The sequence below is a fragment of the Oncorhynchus tshawytscha genome, linkage group LG10 (assembly GCF_018296145.1).
Source record: "Oncorhynchus tshawytscha isolate Ot180627B linkage group LG10, Otsh_v2.0, whole genome shotgun sequence".
Lineage (NCBI taxonomy): Eukaryota > Metazoa > Chordata > Actinopteri > Salmoniformes > Salmonidae > Oncorhynchus > Oncorhynchus tshawytscha.
The window spans coordinates 62,047,475-62,067,002 of NC_056438.1; positions in this window are offsets into that span (position 1 = coordinate 62,047,475).

Sequence of the window (19,528 nt, forward strand, 5' to 3'; positions counted from 1 at the left end):
TACGGTTTTGTAAATTAAATGGACATACACAGGCCTACTGTCTTGTTTTCAGGTGTGACGGTAGACCTGGGCGTAATGTAGGCCTGTGCCTAAATTAGGCCTGTGCGTAAAGTAGGCCTATACCTTGCGTAAAGTATATACCATATTGTCAAGTTCCAGGAATAAAATAAAACAATCCACTAATTATTATAATAACAAAATAACTATCATAATAATAAACAGTCATTTTTTAAACTTTTCTAATAAGGCACACTATATCCACGTACCTACATGTACAGTAAGTACATAGCTACCTCAACTACCTCGTACCCCTTGCACATCGACTCGGTAATGGTACTCTCTGTATATAGCCATGTTATTTTTCTACTTCCTATATATGGACATGTTATTTCTCCTCATTATTTTTATTCGTTCACTGTGTCACTATTTCTATTATTTATAGAATGTTGTATCTTATCTTTAACTCTCCGTTGATGGAAAAGGACCCGTAAGTAAACATTACACTGCGAGTCTACACCGGTTGTCTACGAAGCATGTGACAAATATTTATTTTATTTCAATTGCAAAACAACATATTGGGCTATATCGCAAAAGGTTATCAGAGGCGAAGGGTGTTTTCACAGTACGAACATGTATAGGCTATACGATTTTTTCAAATAAGAAGCGGTTGGTAGTGATTACCGTGGTTAATTTAGCTGCTAATTGCCTGGATAGGGTCAACAAAGCACTTTACATTTATTTAGAACTTCTACTGCTATAGGTTCTGTTAAGCGCTCTATTATTCCACTGTTAACTTTGGGCTATAGCCTAATCTCAATATAACGACATTGGTTGACTTGATGTTCTATTCAAGCGGATGAGTTGTATGAATCGTTTTTTGCTGTTGTTGTGCATAAATAACTGTTATCAAGGAGGCCCTCGGGGCGACAGGGTCAAACGGGATGTGATTGTATGAGCATGGCAGCGTCTCGTGCATCCTCTGGGCACAAACATAGGCCTGGAGGTTTCTATGAATAAAACAATTGACTTTTTAGTATGTATACGGCCTACAGTTTAGCTGATCGTGTTGGCCGATAACAACATAACCAAAATGTGTTATAATAGCTATAGATAGGCTATTTCCTTTCACAATATAAACAACTTAAACAAAAACAACAAAACAAAAATACTCATAACAATAGCTAGGCCTATAGTAGTAGCCTATACTAGTTGCAGGCAAATATAATAACAAATAGGCCTAAAGATAGTAGGAACAAGCTGAATAATAGCCACAATCAAAAAATAATAACTATACCCATAATTACAGATTATGAATCACAATAACAATGACAACAGAATCACAGTGGAGACCAAAAATAAACTGTTATAAAAATAATTGTGTTTAATTGAGCAACACTTTGGCGTATTGAAAAACGATGGAATGCAGTTCTGTAGGCCCCATTCTCCCCCACGGTCGAATAGTTGTAATCAACCTCATCAAACTAATTAGATCCTTTCCCAAGTAATAAACAAACGTCGTGTTAGTCCCAAGATTGATGGCACCCTCGCAGAACTGGCCAGGTCAGGAAGGAATCAAATTCAATCAGAGAACTGGAATCCCTTATCATGGGACGGAAAAGGTAGAGAAGGAGACGCGGGTCAATGGGGAGGATGTCCGCCGCCGGAGCACCATCAACAATACCGTAAGGGAAAACAAGGCAAGGCAGGAGAAAGAGACTGTGCTGTGTGGGTACATAGCAACACTCTTGACTATACAAAACATCATTTCTAGCTTTCTATTCTTGGACCCTACTGCGCAGTTGGAACGTGAACTGCGACGAACACATCCACAAATAGTCTATAGATCTGGCGAAATTTAAGATCAAAATGTGCCATAGTAGTATTTCTACACAATTCCTAAAAGTATCTACAGATTACAGAATAGCATACAAACCGGTCCCACACAAATCTTTATTCAAAACATGCCCTGAATTTATTTTATTCATTTGTCTAGGTCCTAGGACAACTAACAGTAGGCCTAAGTCTTTAACATGCATAATGATAATAACATTATTGTTATTATTGTTATTATTCAATAGCTATTGTACACATATTATTGATCTGTTGTTGTTTTCTTCTTCTTGTTAGGCCTGCTACTAATCCTCCCACTATACATACCACTACAATAACAACTACTAGGATATACTAGCCTACTACTACTAGGACTACTACAAAACAACTACTACTACTACTACCAGCCTACTACTACCACCATTACTACTACAACTACAACAACAACAACTACTACTCATATTATTACGTCTACTTCTACTATTAGGCTATTACAATGAGATATGACTATTTACATCGATGTTATTACTTAAATGTGTGTGCGTGACTAATTGTGAGTTGTGTATTGAGAAATAGGCCTACTTTATTTTCTTTACAGATAACAATTACCTGTTTTCTTCATTTTAAGGCCTCTATGAAAATGTATTGATTTTGGCATTTAGCTAGGCCTATTGTTTTGAAAGCCTGCACGAGTAACGCTATATACCTGCTTTCACATTGTACATTTGGCAAAACGTCGATTTCTAGACACTTTCTCCTCTCTGACTTCACTGTGCCCTAAATATTTTCCCATTTTCCTGAAAGGTTCCGCTACATTCCTGAAAATGGACAGATTCGCATGCACTTCAGCACGCATCCATCCCTTCTCACACTCTCTCCCACATTGTTTTGGCTTAAATACACAAAACAAAGCGACAGTGTTCTACATTCATATGATATTTAATAGTAAAAAAAAACACGAGTTCAATATCCGTTTTTTTAAGTAAACAGAATTAGACTAAAAATAGATAATATATATTTCTGATTCCTGGTTGGACATTATTTAACATTAATGGAGATACATATATTCAAATGCAATAGTCCTGAACTTCACCTACTTCATGGTTGATTTACTGATGATTGATAAATTACCATGCGAGTTTAGTAGGCTATAGACTATAGCCTATTTATAAGCATTAGACTTCCCGGGTCCTCACACACAAGCGTCACTCAATGGAAAATACATTTAATTGTCTTGGTTTTGTAGCCTTTGTAACAATGCCGTATGTGCCATAATGTTGCCTAGGCTAGAGAAAGGTAAAATCACATCCAGTAACGTGTTAAACAAGTAATTTCGAATTTGAACTAGCCTACTTGGTTGAGATTCGCATAACTTCGATGCCATTTTCAGTTAAATGTATCAGAAAGAGACCCATTGACACCCGGAGGTTTTAAAGAGAATATAAAGAGTTGGAAGTCAAAGTTTAAGGACAAATAATTCGTCAATCACCAACTGATAAACATAATTTAAGATTTCCATGTGTGCAGCAGAACAGCTAACTAACAAGATTACTGACAAACGATCAGGGACTAACTTCGCTTGTTAAAATATGTTTTTTAACAAAGCAAGTTCCCTGAGAAGTCAATCATAAAACGTTTAAAAAGTAAACTTTAAGAACTGGGAAAGTATAGGAACAACTACAGTGGGATCACCGCGCGTGCTATTTGCTCTGTGTTCTGCTGTCACGTGCCAAAGCCTGGGGCCCAGAAGAGCTCAACTCAACGGACCCGCACAGGAGATCGGTAAAATCAGCTGGGTCTTGTTATTGTTATTTCTCTAATACGAATTAAAACACTAAAATAGCTTATTCTACACAGTATCCTAAAAACGAACATGTATTTAACCAACACTAAAATAAAAAATGTAGGAGAACTTAACAAAATATAGCCCATCGTGAATTTAAATAGCCTACTAACTAACGCATTCTGTCAGCCTTGTACGCTCCACAGTGAAACAGTATATAGGCCTACATTTTTTTTAAACAAATATTAAACAACATTATATTCGCGGATAACAATGATAGCTTGCCTTTATAAAAAATATAAAACAACAACAAATCCTATGCTGCAATAACAACAACATAACGCGATAATAGGCTGATGATAGTCTTAACTATTGTGCTAATCACATTTTTTAACATTGATAAATTCGAATCTAAAGGAAATGGCTGGGATTTAAACATATCAAATGTATTGGATTTCACGAATAATTGAAGAGGTGCCTATTAGTTATTGTTCGATGGGGCGTGTCAATAGACCTGCTTTTAATCGCGTTTTCGTCTTAAGTAGCCTCGCATGATTAAATCAAACTGATAGCATTTCCAAACAGCACTATAAACGGAACAAATGGGTCAGAGGAGACTCGTTTAACCGCATTCCTCACTTTTACCATGCCCCTGAAACAGTGGTGTCACACGCCACCCTGTACTGTGCGCACTTTTCCAGAATAACTCAACCCATATTCATTTCCATTTTACCCCGAGCAAGGGGCCAGGGTTGTCGCTAGTTAACACAGCCACAAAGTCCAAATTGTCTAGCAGGGTTTCCCAAACTCGGTCTTAGACCCCGTTCGGGGTAAGGTGTAAGGTTACCAGTGTGGTTAAGGTTGGGGTTAGGGTTAAGATTTGGGTTAGGTTTATAATCAGATTTAGGAGCAGCGGGTAGCCTAGCAGTTAAAAGCGATGGACCAGTAACCAAAAGGTTGCTGGTTTGAATCCTCGAGCTGACTATGTGAATAATCTGTTGATGTTCTGTTGAGCAAGGCACTTAACCCTAATTGCTCCAGTAAGTCGCTCTGGATAAGAGCTTCTGTTAAATTACTAAAATGTAAAAGAATGTAAGAATAGAAATTGTCGAAAATGGGTGGGGTTTATCCATAATTATGACTTTGTGGCTTTGGTAACTAGGGATGGGTGAGGGAAGAGGGGGGAACACCGTGGCGTCCTACTGCGGCCCTGGAGACTGTGCACCTGTGTGGCTGGGTGACCGACTCAGTCAGCTCAAAAACTGCTGTGTTTCAGCTCACAGTTGGTGACAATGCCCGATCTCAAAGCGCCATCTGTTTCTAATTAAGAGTCCATATAGACGCAAGCTCGACCTGACAGTCAAACAAGTGAAAGGCTCGAGGTCTTATAGATAAAAAATAAATAATACTCCACCCACGCCATTGCCTCTTCTCTGAAACTCACAATGTCTCATTAAAGTTCAAGGTCGAACGTCGGTCCCTAAATAGGCATCCAGCTTTTTTGTATTTGGATTATTTACGTAAAAACATATAATGACCTACTACACCACAATGTTTTCTATATGTAAAATACTTTCAAGTGAATCCAGTGCCCACAGCTGAACGTAGGCCTATCTTGGTACCGCATGTAGCATATTCAAGGCCCAAATCAAGACACATGTTTTATTTAAGCAATAAGGCATAAGGGGGTGTGGTGTATGGCCAATATACCACGGCTAAGGGCTGTTCTTAGCATGACGCATTGAAGAGTGCCTGGACACAGCCCTTAGCCGTGGTATATTGGCCATATACCACAACCCCCCGAGGTGCCTTATTGCTATTATAAACTGGTTACCAACATAATTAGAGAACTAAAAATACAGGTTTTGTCATATAGGTGGTATATGGTCTGATATACCACGGCTGTCAGCCAATCAGCATTCAGGGCACGAACCACCCTTTGTATAGTTAAGCAATAAGGCCCGAGGGGTGTGGTATATGGCCAATAAACCATGGCTAAGGGCTGTTCTTAAGCTCAACGAAATGCGAGTGCCTGGACACAGCCCTTAGCCTTGGTATATTGGCCATATATCACAAACCCCCAAGGTGCCTTTTTGGTATTGGTTACCAACGTAATTAGAGCAGTACAAATAAATGTTTTGTCATACCCATGGTATACGGTCTGAAATACCCTGGATATTAGCCAATCAGGATTCAGGACTCGAACCACCCAGTTTATAATCAAGATTTTACTCTGCAACAAGGTTATGGCAAAGGTCTTGAACTCGTGTGGTTAGACTATATTAAACAGACATATTGCACAGAAAACGTTTCATATTAAACACATCCAAACGCGCGCTCCAGCACAGGGGGGAATAAAATAAGTAGTGTGATTTCAGATCGAGGGGAAACGGCCATGCCCGAAGACCTACGGATAACCCGAGAAGCCGGGCACGAAACTCAGAAACTACACCGCCTTGCCTTGAAGTTGTCCCTTAAACCTACCTCTGCTCTGCTCTACTCTGCTCGGTCGTGTGTGGAGACTGGAGACTGAGGCTAATTGTAGCCGATTTTTTACGCACGGTGCTGGGCTATGAAGTCTCGATTCTGCCAGTGTTTTGTTTCCACTCTAGTTAAAATGTACGTTGATATTTTTTAATATCTCATACCAGACTTGTTGAATATAGGTACATATTTCTGTTTTAATTATGCAACAAGGAGGAAAACGTGATCAATCTCTACAGCTGTAAATGAGAAGATAATAAATTATGCTGAATTTTCTTTCGATTTATCATGTTTCCCCTCGTTATAAAACAGGTGGTCTATATCAAATTGTCATCCACTCATTCGATTCACGGCCATATATATCAAACGGAGACATTATTATTTGTGTATGTTGTGTTGAATTATAATTTGTGGGTTTGAGATTCAACAAGTAGGGTAACATTTGTTAATTTCAAAGGCCCTAATACATGTTAACTTTAGAGGGTCTTGGTGCATACCATGAGCGAGTCTATAGATGCAAAGCAACATTTACCTCATATATGTATACTTCTAGAGCTATATTTCTAACAATATTTCAAATTTTGTCATTACACATGATGAGACAGTAATTATTACGATATTGTAATAATTACACATTATTACATATATGCCTACTTCATATAAAAGTTTAAATAATGGAACCTAAATGTAAATACATTAGGCCTACATAAATAGCCCTACATATGAAAATATAAATAGCGCATAGCCTGTAGCCTGATGTCAAACTAAAAAAATAACATAACCCCCCCACCAAAAAACAAACAAACAAAAAAATGGCTTTATTGTAGTGTAGGAAATAAACAGAATAATTCAATAAAAATCAATACATTTGAACAATGTCTCCTTACTCGATTATCATCTATACTGTACGTCCATCTATGGCCTATGGCCATGCTTTCTAGGATAGCAATGTAGAGCAAATTCAACGAACTTGAATCTGTGAGCATGTGACATGATACATAAAAGCCGCCCGCCTGGGCCATGCTATTTGAGCCGCAGTTGCAGTTGTCTGTGTCTTTCGTAGGTCTCGTTCCATTTTATGGTGCTTGGCAGCCACGAACGTTAGAACAACGTGAACGTTAGACTACACTGGTCAGAGTCGACCATGACTGTCTGGCTCTTTTTTCAGGGAATTGTTAGAATTCGTCTAGCATGAGAAAGAACATATAGGGACAACGAATAAGGATGCAAAAATGGTACAACGGTTTTAATAACCTTAAACATTTTAATCAGAAAAGTCTAAAGGTGTGCTGTTATTATTTCCTATTTTTCCCTACAGATATAGCCCCAACAGGATCAGTGAATGGTCTTTTAGTAAATTGTGATCAATCTTTTACCTTATGCTCTTTTAGAATATTTACCAAATAGATTTCAGTCAGCTTTATTTACAATTTTAAAAATTCACATTCCCATGTTCATGAGTTCCCCCCAGCACTTGCAATGGTGATATCACTGTCAGTCAGTACACACACACACACACACACACACACACACACACACACACACACACACACACACACACACACACACACACACACACACACACACACACACACACACACACACACACACACACACACACACACACACACACACACACACACACACACACACACACACACACACTGTCTTGGCTTCTTATCTCCACAGTGTGCACAGTGTTCTCCCCCTGTTCCTCACACCTTATAACCCCAGAGTGGTGTCATGTCATCAGAGCAGAAATGCAGGGGCAGACCATCACCCACCATAACACACAGGAGCAGGAGGACCAACACAGCCTTGCTGAGAGCAGATGGAGAGAGAGAAAGGGATGGGCAGTAGACACAAATGATCATAACAGTGATCTACATGAAGTGAAAGAGCAATGAGGAGAGGGAGAAGAGATGGAATTGATATATTCTCTTTCTTTCTCATAAATACCTGTGTTGCTTTTATGCACACTCTTTTGCAAGGAACAATATATTTTTATGTTTATGAGTATGTGTGTTTGCGCGTGTGTGTATGTGCGTATGTGCATGTGAATGCATATGTGTGTGTGTGCGTGTGTTCAGGGGTAGCAAAGTCGTAAATAAAAGTCCCGTTGGCCACCAATCCCAGGCTGCAGCATCCCCCTAGCCCGGACGGCCCGGCCAGCACCAGAAGATGATACATTGAGGGTGCATGTGTACATTCTGTTCTGTTGTGATTTGAAGGAGAGAATGAGTCTTAGACCACCAAAACAGTCTGTAAGCCGTCTGCATCCTGAACAGACCTCTTCCTCTGCTTCTCTCTCTCCAGTCACCTCTCTTTCCTCTTCTCTTTCCTCTCTTGCTGGTTTCCCACTAGGTATCGCTGCCAATGTCACATGCATCTCAAGGTTCAGAAATTGGTCAAGTAATCATTGTTTTTTGTTGCCTAAGTCTACAACATTGAGCAAATAATTAATTCTACAATTAACCCTGAAGCCAGGAGAAAAAAACATTCTTACAATTATATAAAAACATACTTTCCCCTCACCTCTACTGCTGAAGACAAAGTCTTAATTCTTTCAGAGGTGGTGTTGATAGCCATTCAGAGGAAGCTACTGTGTGATGGCTGATGGGTAATGGAATTGAACTGGGGAAGCAGAGCAGCAGACAGGAGAGTGGATCCAGATGATGTCACCAAATACATAACCACTGGACTGCAGACAGAAGCCAGGTTTTTCCCTCCCTCCCTCCCTCCCTCCCTCCCTCCCTCCCTCCCTCCCTCCCTCCCTCCCTCCCTCCCTCCCTCCCTCCCTCCCTCCCTCCCTCCCTCCCTCCCTCCCTCCAAGTGATCCTGACAACCATTGTAGTCTGTGTCTATTAGTGTTTGTGTGTGTGTGTGTGTGTGTGTGTGTGCGTGTGTCCCCTTTAGTGTGTGCTTGTGTGTGTGTGTGCCAGAGAGAGAAAAGGAGAGAGCTTTGTTTGAGTGACAGCCTTGCATTCAGGCATGCTCCATGTTTCCACTTAGATTATGATCAGTCTATGCAACCAGAATAGCAGGAAGGGGTGATTTACCTACTGAAGCACTGTGTTTTAAACACACGGGCATGGGCAAGGGGGCACATACAGGCACTCAGACACTGGTACACACACACAAACATGCATGCTCACAAACATAACCACACACACACATACATACACGCACACACCGCAGTGTCATGGAGGATTACTATGCTGGTGGGTGTGAGGTGAAACACTGACATAGAAACCCAATCCGGTGAAAATAATAACATTCACTAAACCCACAACTATTAGAATATTACACTCAGTAAGAACACTGAAGTAGATGCATGTTTCAAATAACTCAACAGGAGTTATGACCAGATGGAACAGCACATATGTATCCTATTTAGTCTATAGCGCTAACCTCAACTGGTCACATATCCTGTTTTATCAATGTAATCTTCTAATGTAGTAATCATATGCCATTGAAAGAAATCGCAGAAGAAAATAAGAAATGTAAGAAATGCGTAAAAAAAATGGAAACATTTTGCGATGTTTAGGCCTATACGAAATGTAACATTTTAATATTCTGGAATTCGTACTTAAAAAACAATATTTAGAATAGGGTTACAACCAACATTCCATATAGGTCTCAATTCTATATACTATTCATTATAATAATGCAAAAAGTATTCTAAATGGTGGTTGTCAGTCAGTACCACTGGACAATCTGCCCTTTGACCCCTCTGTTCAATAGAAAGCAGATAGCCTTCCTTATGGGGCGTTTCAACACCTTGTTGTTTACACTCAAGTCAACAAATGTTCTCTAAGTCCTCCTTCTCTTGCTTGACTGGATAAAATCTCTGACAGGATCAGACAAAAAATAGAAAGAAGGCGAGGAAGATGGAGGATGTAAGAATGCATATATGTTTGTATGTGTGTGTATGTTTAAGTGATGGACAGATCAGCCAGGTTACCCGTGATACAAGTCAGTATTGGATGTCCATCCATGTCTGAGGAAGTCGGGAGATGGTGTGGAAACCCGCCACTAGGGGCAACAGTGAGCGCTGTGGAAGGGGACGGTGGATTGGCATAAGCACCTGCCTTTGATTCCAAAGGTTCGAATCCAGCAATAAAAAGTTATTTTAGTTTTAAGCCTATGCCAAACCTTAACCCTTACCTTATCCATTCAAAGTTAATGGCTAACCTTAAAAATTCAGAGTTAATACATAAACTGAACCCCAAACACTTTGAAATTTGACATTTGGAACAACTTCTAAATTTGACATTTGAGAAACATGAATGAACTTCTAGTTCTGACGTGAGACTGTGAGAGCTGGTAGGGACAGATTGAGAAAAGGAGAGAGCGATGGAGGGAGGGAGGGGTGGACTGGCATCGTAATCACTCTCACAGGCAATTGATAATGTGCAGTCGAGTCCTCCTCACTATTTGTTTTAACGTCAAATTGTTACGATTAGGAGGTAAGATCTTTCAACTTCCCCTTCCCAGCACAGGCCTTGACAAATAGAGTGCAACTTAAAACAGCAGAGTTATAAATTAACTGTCTGTGTTCCATATGTGCCGGGTATAGTCGGAGGTAAGAGCACACCTACTTACACCATATTTTTTACAAAAGTATGTGGACATCCCTTCAAATGAGTGGATTCGGCTATTTCAGCCACACCCATTGAGGACAGGTGTGTAAAATCGAGCACAGAGCGATTCAATCTCCATAGGTGTCACCTTTCATACAAGTCAGTTTGTCAAATTTCTGCCCTTCTTGAGCTGCCCCGGTCAACTGTAAGTGCTGTTAATTTGAAGTGGAAACGTCTAGGAGCAATAACGGCTCAGCCGCAAAGTGGTAGTCCACACAAGCTCACAGAACGGGACCGCCGAGGGCGCGTAGCGTGTAAAAATCATCTTTCCTCAGTTGCAATACTCACTAACGAGTTCCAAACTGCCTCTGAAAGCAACGTCTGCACACTAACTGTTCGTCTGGAATTTCATGAAATGGGTTTCCACGGCCGAGCAGCCGCACACAAGCATCACGATTCACCATCTGGCAGTCCGATGGACTCACACACTCTCTCTCTCTCTCTCTCTGTGTGCTGGAAAGACATATTTTGTCAGTGATTCCTCTCCCAGATAGCCCCAGATCAGTGGTTCATATCTCTGCTCCATCTCCAGGCTCTCTGTTCATGTAAACATACCCAGTCTATGACTGCTCTAATGTTTTCCCCACTGTGTTTACACTGACAAGTCATAAAAACATGTGAACTTATGGAAAAAGAGTCCAGACAATGGACATGAGAATAGATGCATGCACATTTACATTTTAGCAGACAGTCTTATCCAGAGCAATTAGGGTTAAGTGTCTTGCTCAAGGGAACTCAGGGATTCAGCTCAGGGATTCAAACCAGCAACCTTTCAGTTACTGGTCCAACACTCTTAACCACTAGGCTACCTGCCGCCACATAATTACAGTTACAATAATGGCCTACATCTAAAACAATTTTGTGCTTTTCAGAGTGTACAATGTACTCTATGAAATACAGCTTTGACAGTGCTGTAGGCTACATTAATAAGGTGGTTCCAGTAAACCATAGTCAACAAAGATTCCAAAAGAAGAAACTTCAGATATCTACCTGGATAGCAATACAAAGACATTGACTCTTACACCACATCATTCACACACATCATCATTCTCTGTTGCATGCATTTGTAACGGTTCTCTTTTGGTGAAGGAGAGTCGGACCAAAATGCGGCATGTAGATTGCGATCCATGTTTAATCAACAAACGTAAAACACGAATATATACAAAAACTACAAAAAAACAAACAAACGTAACGAAAACCGAAACAGCCCTATCTGGTGAAAACACAGAGACAGGAACAAGTACACTAAGGACAATCACCCACGACAAACTTAAAGAATATGGCTGCCTAAATATGGTTCCCAATCAGAGACAACGATAAACACCTGCCTCTGATTGAGAACCACTCCAGACAGCCATAGACTTTGCTAGATAACCCCACTAGCTACAATCCCAATACATACACACCAAAACCCCAAGACAAAACACACCACAATACAAAAACCCCATGCCACACCCTGGCCTGACCCAATACATGAAGAAAAACACAAAATACTTAGACCAGGGCGTGACAGCATTTGTTTAATGTACAGACTGAACCTGAAACACGCACACACGCACACACGCACACACACACACACACACACACACACACACACACACACACACACACACACACACACACACACACACACACACACACATCACTCTGGTCCTCATGCTGTAGTCCGCTTTCAGCGGGAAACAAATTCAATTCGACTGATTTAGCATTTTCACGTGAGAAATCAGAAGTCATATTTTAACACTCTGGGCCACCGATGACCAACAAAAAGAGAGACCAAACCAAGAGGAAGACTCCACCTCCCACCCTCTCTGGGTATCATACTGGCATGGAATGGAACCCAGGAGGCAATGCAGCCCCATGAGTTACAGCATACAGTTAAGTAAACCAAGCTACAACCATTGGGATTAACAAAAAATTTGATGAGAAAATAATCATATTGAAATGCACATATTATTCAATCATACAATGCCTCCATTACACTCCATGTAATAAGTTCCAAGATCAAAGCGTTATACACAGAAACGTTTTCCTCTTTTCCACCGTCTGTCTTTCAGCTGCCATGCTGAAAAGACTGAAAAGTCCCCTGGACTTCAAAGCAGAGACGGAGAAAGTAATTTACCCTTATCTTAATTGACCTTTATCTTCATAATGATCTTACACATTGGGACTGGGTGGGTGGGGGGACTCGGCCTGACAAACACACGCAAGCACGCACATACGCAATCACACACACACACACACACACACACACACACACACACACACACACACACACACACACACACACACACACACACACACACACACACACACACACACACACACACACACACTACAGACACACACTTACAGACTTCTGGAGTGTCTGCTGGAGTTTGAAATAATGAATAGTCTCTGGTTCTCTGGCTTTCTAATCTCCCGCAGACCCAGACACGTCATTTGCCAGTGATTAATGATGACCTAATGTTTTGTTTACTTCATGCTCATAACGGGGATGGAGCATAGAGCGTGCCTTATTGGGAAACATAAAAGGGTTCCTTCGGCTTGGGCTGCAGGACCATGCACGCACGCACACACGCACGCAGGCACACACACACACACACACACACACACACACACACACACACACACACACACACACACACACACACACACACACACACACACACACACACACACACACACACACACACACACACACACACACACACACACACACACTGCACTGGAGCCACCTGGCACAGCACCCACTGTGTGATGAGGGCCGTCTGCTGCTCTGCTCTGGGGTTTACAGGAAACTCAGGGAACATGTATGATTGGATGTCGTGGAGCAGACGTCACTTCAAACGACAATCCAGAGGTCACAAACTTGATTTGAGCTTGGTAAATATGACCAATGACCAACCTCTATACATGCAGACTTTTGCTTCTCAACAACTGGCCGTATCCTGAAATCTGGGTGACAGGTGACAATAATTGTCAATTATTGTAGGGTCAAGAGTCCAGTGTGTCAGTCCACTCTAAATATCACAAACCTTGCTTCTGGCTGTGGTTCTGTGGTATTTTTCAAAGCAAAGGAGATGGACTCAAGCCAGGCAGTCCTGATGTTTGCATACAGGAAATGCTGACCCCGCTTAGGAAAATAAACATGGCTACACATACCGTGAAGCTTCCTGGAGGTTTTTGAGCGAGAGTGTGATTGTGTGAGTCAGTGAGTGTGAATATGAGGGTGTGTATGTGTGTCCATGTGTGCGTTTGTGTGAGTCAGTCAGTGTGTGTGTGTGTGTGTGTGTGTGTGTTCGGCAGTGACGTGCGGTGGCTGGGTAGGTACTAGCTATTATCAAAGCCAGATTTACTCACAAGTAAACCTTGATGAAGCCCAAGTTCACCATACATCAGATATCGCCAACAACCAGTGACATAGGCCATTAACCGAAATTGAAAAACTATTTTCACCAAATGTAAATAACAATGTAGCCAAGACACACAAGCGATAGCCTCTGTTTGCGACACATTTCATATCATCCAACAAAATGACACGCTGCTGTACTCAGCCATAGACCAATGTAGCATCCGCAGTTACAACCAATAGGTGGCACTAAAAGACCAACATGTGGACACATTTCATCCGAATAGTTTGTGACGCAATCTCCATGGCCTTTCACAATGGATTTACAATTCTTCCAATGCACCGCGTGCGGTGTGTGCAAACAAACAAACAAGCAAAGTCCATTTGTCTGTCCTTCTGGGTGAATCTATTGGTGACAGTGTTGTAGGGCCATGAATGACAACATGATCCAACCTGCCGTTCATTTGAACACTGATACTGTCCAAAATGTTGTAAAACATTCCTCTCCTCTCATCTGATTGACTGTCTGATCCGGGTTGCCTTGTCTGTCAGGCCGAGTATGGTGCATTCGATTGGATGATTTTCTGTCCATTCCCCTGAAGAAGGTCAGGAAGAACAGGTGTTGGTCTCCCTCTCTGAATTATACCAAGTTTTCCTTGGAAATCCAACTTGGAAAATTCTTTAGGTGCAGTATAGTGTCCATTTGTCAGGTGGTTTTTGCTAGCTAGCTAGCTTCGTTTAGTTCAAGGGATGCGAGCGCCAAATATGTCAACATGCCCAAATATGCATGGCCTCGTTTCTCATTCCTCACTGATATATCACAGGAATGCCAGATGAGAAAGTTCACTGAGTCAACAGACGTCCAAAAAGCTGTCCATTTGTCAGGTGATTCTCGCTAGCTAGCTGCATTCTGTTCAACAGATGCAAGCACACAATTATATAGACATTCCCAAATGTGCAGGGCCTCGTTTCCCAGACCCTTTGTAGCATGAAGATCATTGTTAGAACATTTTTAAGATGTATATTTAGTAGCTGATCTGTGTCCCATAGCCTTCATTAGTAACTTAAAATACCTTTGCACATCTACAAGTGATCCAGACCACGTGTAGAGCAGCCAAAGTGCATCGTTAGATGTTTTTTGACCTCCCGAGTCACTTTATTCACCGAAGTTCTCCGCTAAACATAGAATCAAGATGTTTAGGCTAGGTATCTGTCTGACTGTGACCACTGATAACTTCAGAACGAAGATGACTACAAATACAAAGTTACCAAAGTATTTGCAATTGTTACAAACAAGTGAAAGATAAAATGATGCTTCAAATGAGTACTGAGATGACTGCATTGAAAGATAAATAAGCTACATGGGACAATACATTTAAATAATATTGAAATAGTTTAGTTTTATTATGCCACCAGGCAAATTTTTGCCTCAAAATGTTTCGTGATGTGTGACAGGATGTGTGCAACGATGTTCCCAATCTGTGATTTTAGTGCATTTTTATTGGGTAAGCATAATGAGCCACCTCAATATATTCAGCCATAGGTGGTAATATCTCCTCTCTCGGAGCTGCTCCGTTGTCAGTATTGTGGAGTAATTCTAATGTGAAGGTAAGATCTGAATGGACAAGGCTGATCGGAGAGCAGCGTTGCTTTTGTTTTGATCCTATCAGCATCGACATATGGTCCAAAGGTGCACTTAGCAAACGTTCTCTCTGTTTGGGAAACACTCGTAAAAAATTGTCCCACAATAACGATGCAACTAGTATGATCATTGTAATGCATTGCAACTGGGAAACGTGGCCAAGAGGTTACCCCAAGCTTACCCACACAACATGTTTTGGCAATAAACATGTGCAAAATATGAAATTGTCTCAATACAACGAATGAACCCGGGCAAAGCAACGAGGTCTACGCTGACCTTATCCATCAATAGTGACTAGAGTCAGGAATGGCATCAACAGTGAGTAGTCAGGAATGGCATCAACAGTGACTAGAGTCAGGAACGGCATCAACAGTGACTAGAGTCAGGAATAGCATCAACAGTGACTAGAGTCAGGAAGAGCATCAACAGTGACTAGAGTCAGGAACGGCATCAACAGTGACTAGAGTCATGAACAGCATCAACAGTGACTAGAGTCAGGAATAGCATCAACAGTGACTAGAGTCAGGAACAGCATCAACAGTGACTAGAGTCAGGACCAGCATCAACAGTGACTAGAGTCAGGAACAGCATCAACAGTGACTAGAGTCAGGAACAGTATCAACAGTGACTAGAGTCAGGAACAGCATCAACAGTGACTAGAGTCAGAACAGCATCAACAGTGACTAGAGTCAGGAACAGTATCAACAGTGACTAGAGTCAGGAACGGCATCAACAGTGACTAGAGTCAGGAATGGTAGCAACAGTGACTAGAGTCAGGAACGGCATCAACAGTGACTAGAGTCAGGAACGGCATCAACAGTGACTAGAGTCAGGAACGGTAGCAATAGTGACTAGAGTCAGGACGGCATCAACAGTGACTAGAGTCAGGAACGGTATCAACAGTGACTAGAGTCAGGAACGGTATCAACAGTGACTAGAGTCAGGAACGGCATCAACAGTGACTAGAGTCAGGAACGGTATCAACAGTGACTAGAGTCAGGAACGGTATCAACAGTGACTAGAGTCAGGAACGGCATCAAAAGTGACTAGAGTCAGGAACGGTATCAACAGTGACTAGAGTCAGGAACGGTAGCAACAGTGACTAGAGTCAGGAACGGTAGCAACAGTGACTAGAGTCAGGAACGGCATCAACAGTGACTAGAGTCAGGAACGGCATCAACAGTGACTAGAGTCAGGAACGGTAGCAACAGTGACTAGAGTCAGGAACGGCATCAACAGTGACTAGAGTCAGGAACGGTATCAACAGTGACTAGAGTCAGGAACGGCATCAACAGTGACTAGAGTCAGGAACGGCATCAACAGTGACTAGAGTCAGGAACGGCATCAACAGTGACTAGAGTCACGGCATCAACAGTGACTAGAGTCAGGAACGGTATCAACAGTGACTAGAGTCAGGAACGGTATCAACAGTGACTAGAGTCAGGAACGGCATCAACAGTGACTAGAGTCAGGAACGGTATCAACAGTGACTAGAGTCAGGAACGGTAGCAACAGTGACTAGAGTCAGGACCAGCATCAACAGTGACTAGAGTCAGGAACGGCATCAACAGTGACTAGAGTCAGGAATGGTAGCAACAGTGACTAGAGTCAGGAACAGCATCAACAGTGACTAGAGTCAGGAACAGCATCAACAGTGACTAGAGTCAGGAACAGTATCAACAGTGACTAGAGTCAGGACCAGCATCAACAGTGACTAGAGTCAGGAACGGCATCAACAGTGACTAGAGTCAGGAATGGTAGCAACAGTGACTAGAGTCAGGAACAGCATCAGTGACTAGAGTCAGGAACAGCATCAACAGTGACTAGAGTCAGGAACAGTATCAACAGTGACTAGAGTCAGGAACGGCATCAACAGTGACTAGAGTCAGGAATGGTAGCAACAGTGACTAGAGTCAGACGGCATCAACAGTGACTAGAGTCAGGAACGGCATCAACAGTGACTAGAGTCAGGAACGGTAGCAATAGTGACTAGAGTCAGGAACGGCATCAACAGTGACTAGAGTCAGGAACGGTATCAACAGTGACTAGAGTCAGGAACGGTATCAACAGTGACTAGAGTCAGGAACGGCATCAACAGTGACTAGAGTCAGGAACGGTCAACAGTGACTAGAGTCAGGAACGGTATCAACAGTGACTAGAGTCAGGAACGGCATCAAAAGTGACTAGAGTCAGGAACGGTATCAACAGTGACTAGAGTCAGGAACGGTAGCAACAGTGACTAGAGTCAGGAACGGTAGCAACAGTGACTAGAGTCAGGAACGGCATCAACAGTGACTAGAGTCAGGAACGGCATCAACAGTGACTAGAGTCAGGAACGGTAGCAACAGTGACTAGAGTCAGGAACGGCATCAACAGTGACTAGAGTCAGGAACGGTATCAACAGTGACTAGAGTCAGGAACGGCATCAACAGTGACTAGAGTCAGGAACGGCATCAACAGTGACTAGAGTCAGGAACGGCATCAACAGTGACTAGAGTCAGGAACGGCATCAACAGTGACTAGAGTCAGGAACGGTATCAACAGTGACTAGAGTCAGGAACGGTATCAACAGTGACTAGAGTCAGGAACGGCATCAACAGTGACTAGAGTCAGGAACGGTATCAACAGTGACTAGAGTCAGGAACGGTAGCAACAGTGACTAGAGTCAGGAACGGTAGCAACAGTGACTAGAGTCAGGAACGGCATCAACAGTGACTAGAGTCAGGAACGGCATCAACAGTGACTAGAGTCAGGAACGGTAGCAACAGTGACTAGAGTCAGGAACGGCATCAACAGTGACTAGAGTCAGGAACGGCATCAACAGTGACTAGAGTCAGGAACGGTAGCAACAGTGACTAGAGTCAGGAACGGCATCAACAGTGACTAGAGTCAGGAACGGTATCAACAGTGACTAGAGTCAGGAACGGTAGCAACAGTGACTAGAGTCAGGAACGGTAGCAACAGTGACTAGAGTCAGAAACGGCATCAACAGTGACTAGAGTCAGGAACGGTAGCAACAGTGACTAGAGTCAGGAACGGCATCAACAGTGACTAGAGTCAGGAACGGTAGCAACAGTGACTAGAGTCAGAAACGGCATCAACAGTGACTAGAGTCAGGAACAAATCAAATGAAATAAAAATACAGCAATGTGAAACGAGGACAAGAGTATCATCACCATGTGACCAGTCCCATGACCAACAGTGACTAGAGTCTGGAACAGCATCAACAGTGAGGGGAGGATTTAATCTCACCAGGTACTCGTTCTATACATCCTATGCAGTCTAGTCTGGACCCCCTCTCTCTCCTTTCTGCACTTTTGCCATACTTCCCCTGAGCATTACTGAGCCGGATGGGGATACAAAAGCCACTATCAACATTCTTTCCTTTTTCTTGGGAAAGGACAAATATCTTTGCAGCGCCTTCTGTGATTGCTGGAGGAGGGTGAAGGTGTTGAGGATAAAAATGGAAGAAGGGAGGAAAGAAAAAGAAGGAGGGAGGAGCCAGTAGAACCATCCTCTCTGCCAGCTGTGTGGTGATGTACGCAGGCTGCACTTCACGTCCAGGGTTCTGATGCTGACCTGGAAAAAGGTCATGGCAAAGCCTGTTGTCTCAGGGTCACAATGCAGCAGGGAGATAGAGCTTGTTTCTCAAAAGTCTTGGTCATGGGACTGGTCACATGGTGATGATACTCTTGTCCTCGTTTCACATTGCTGTATTTTTATTTCATTTGATTTGTTTTAAATGGACATTCTGAGATCATGTAGAGAGCATATTAATGTATATTTAAATAGAT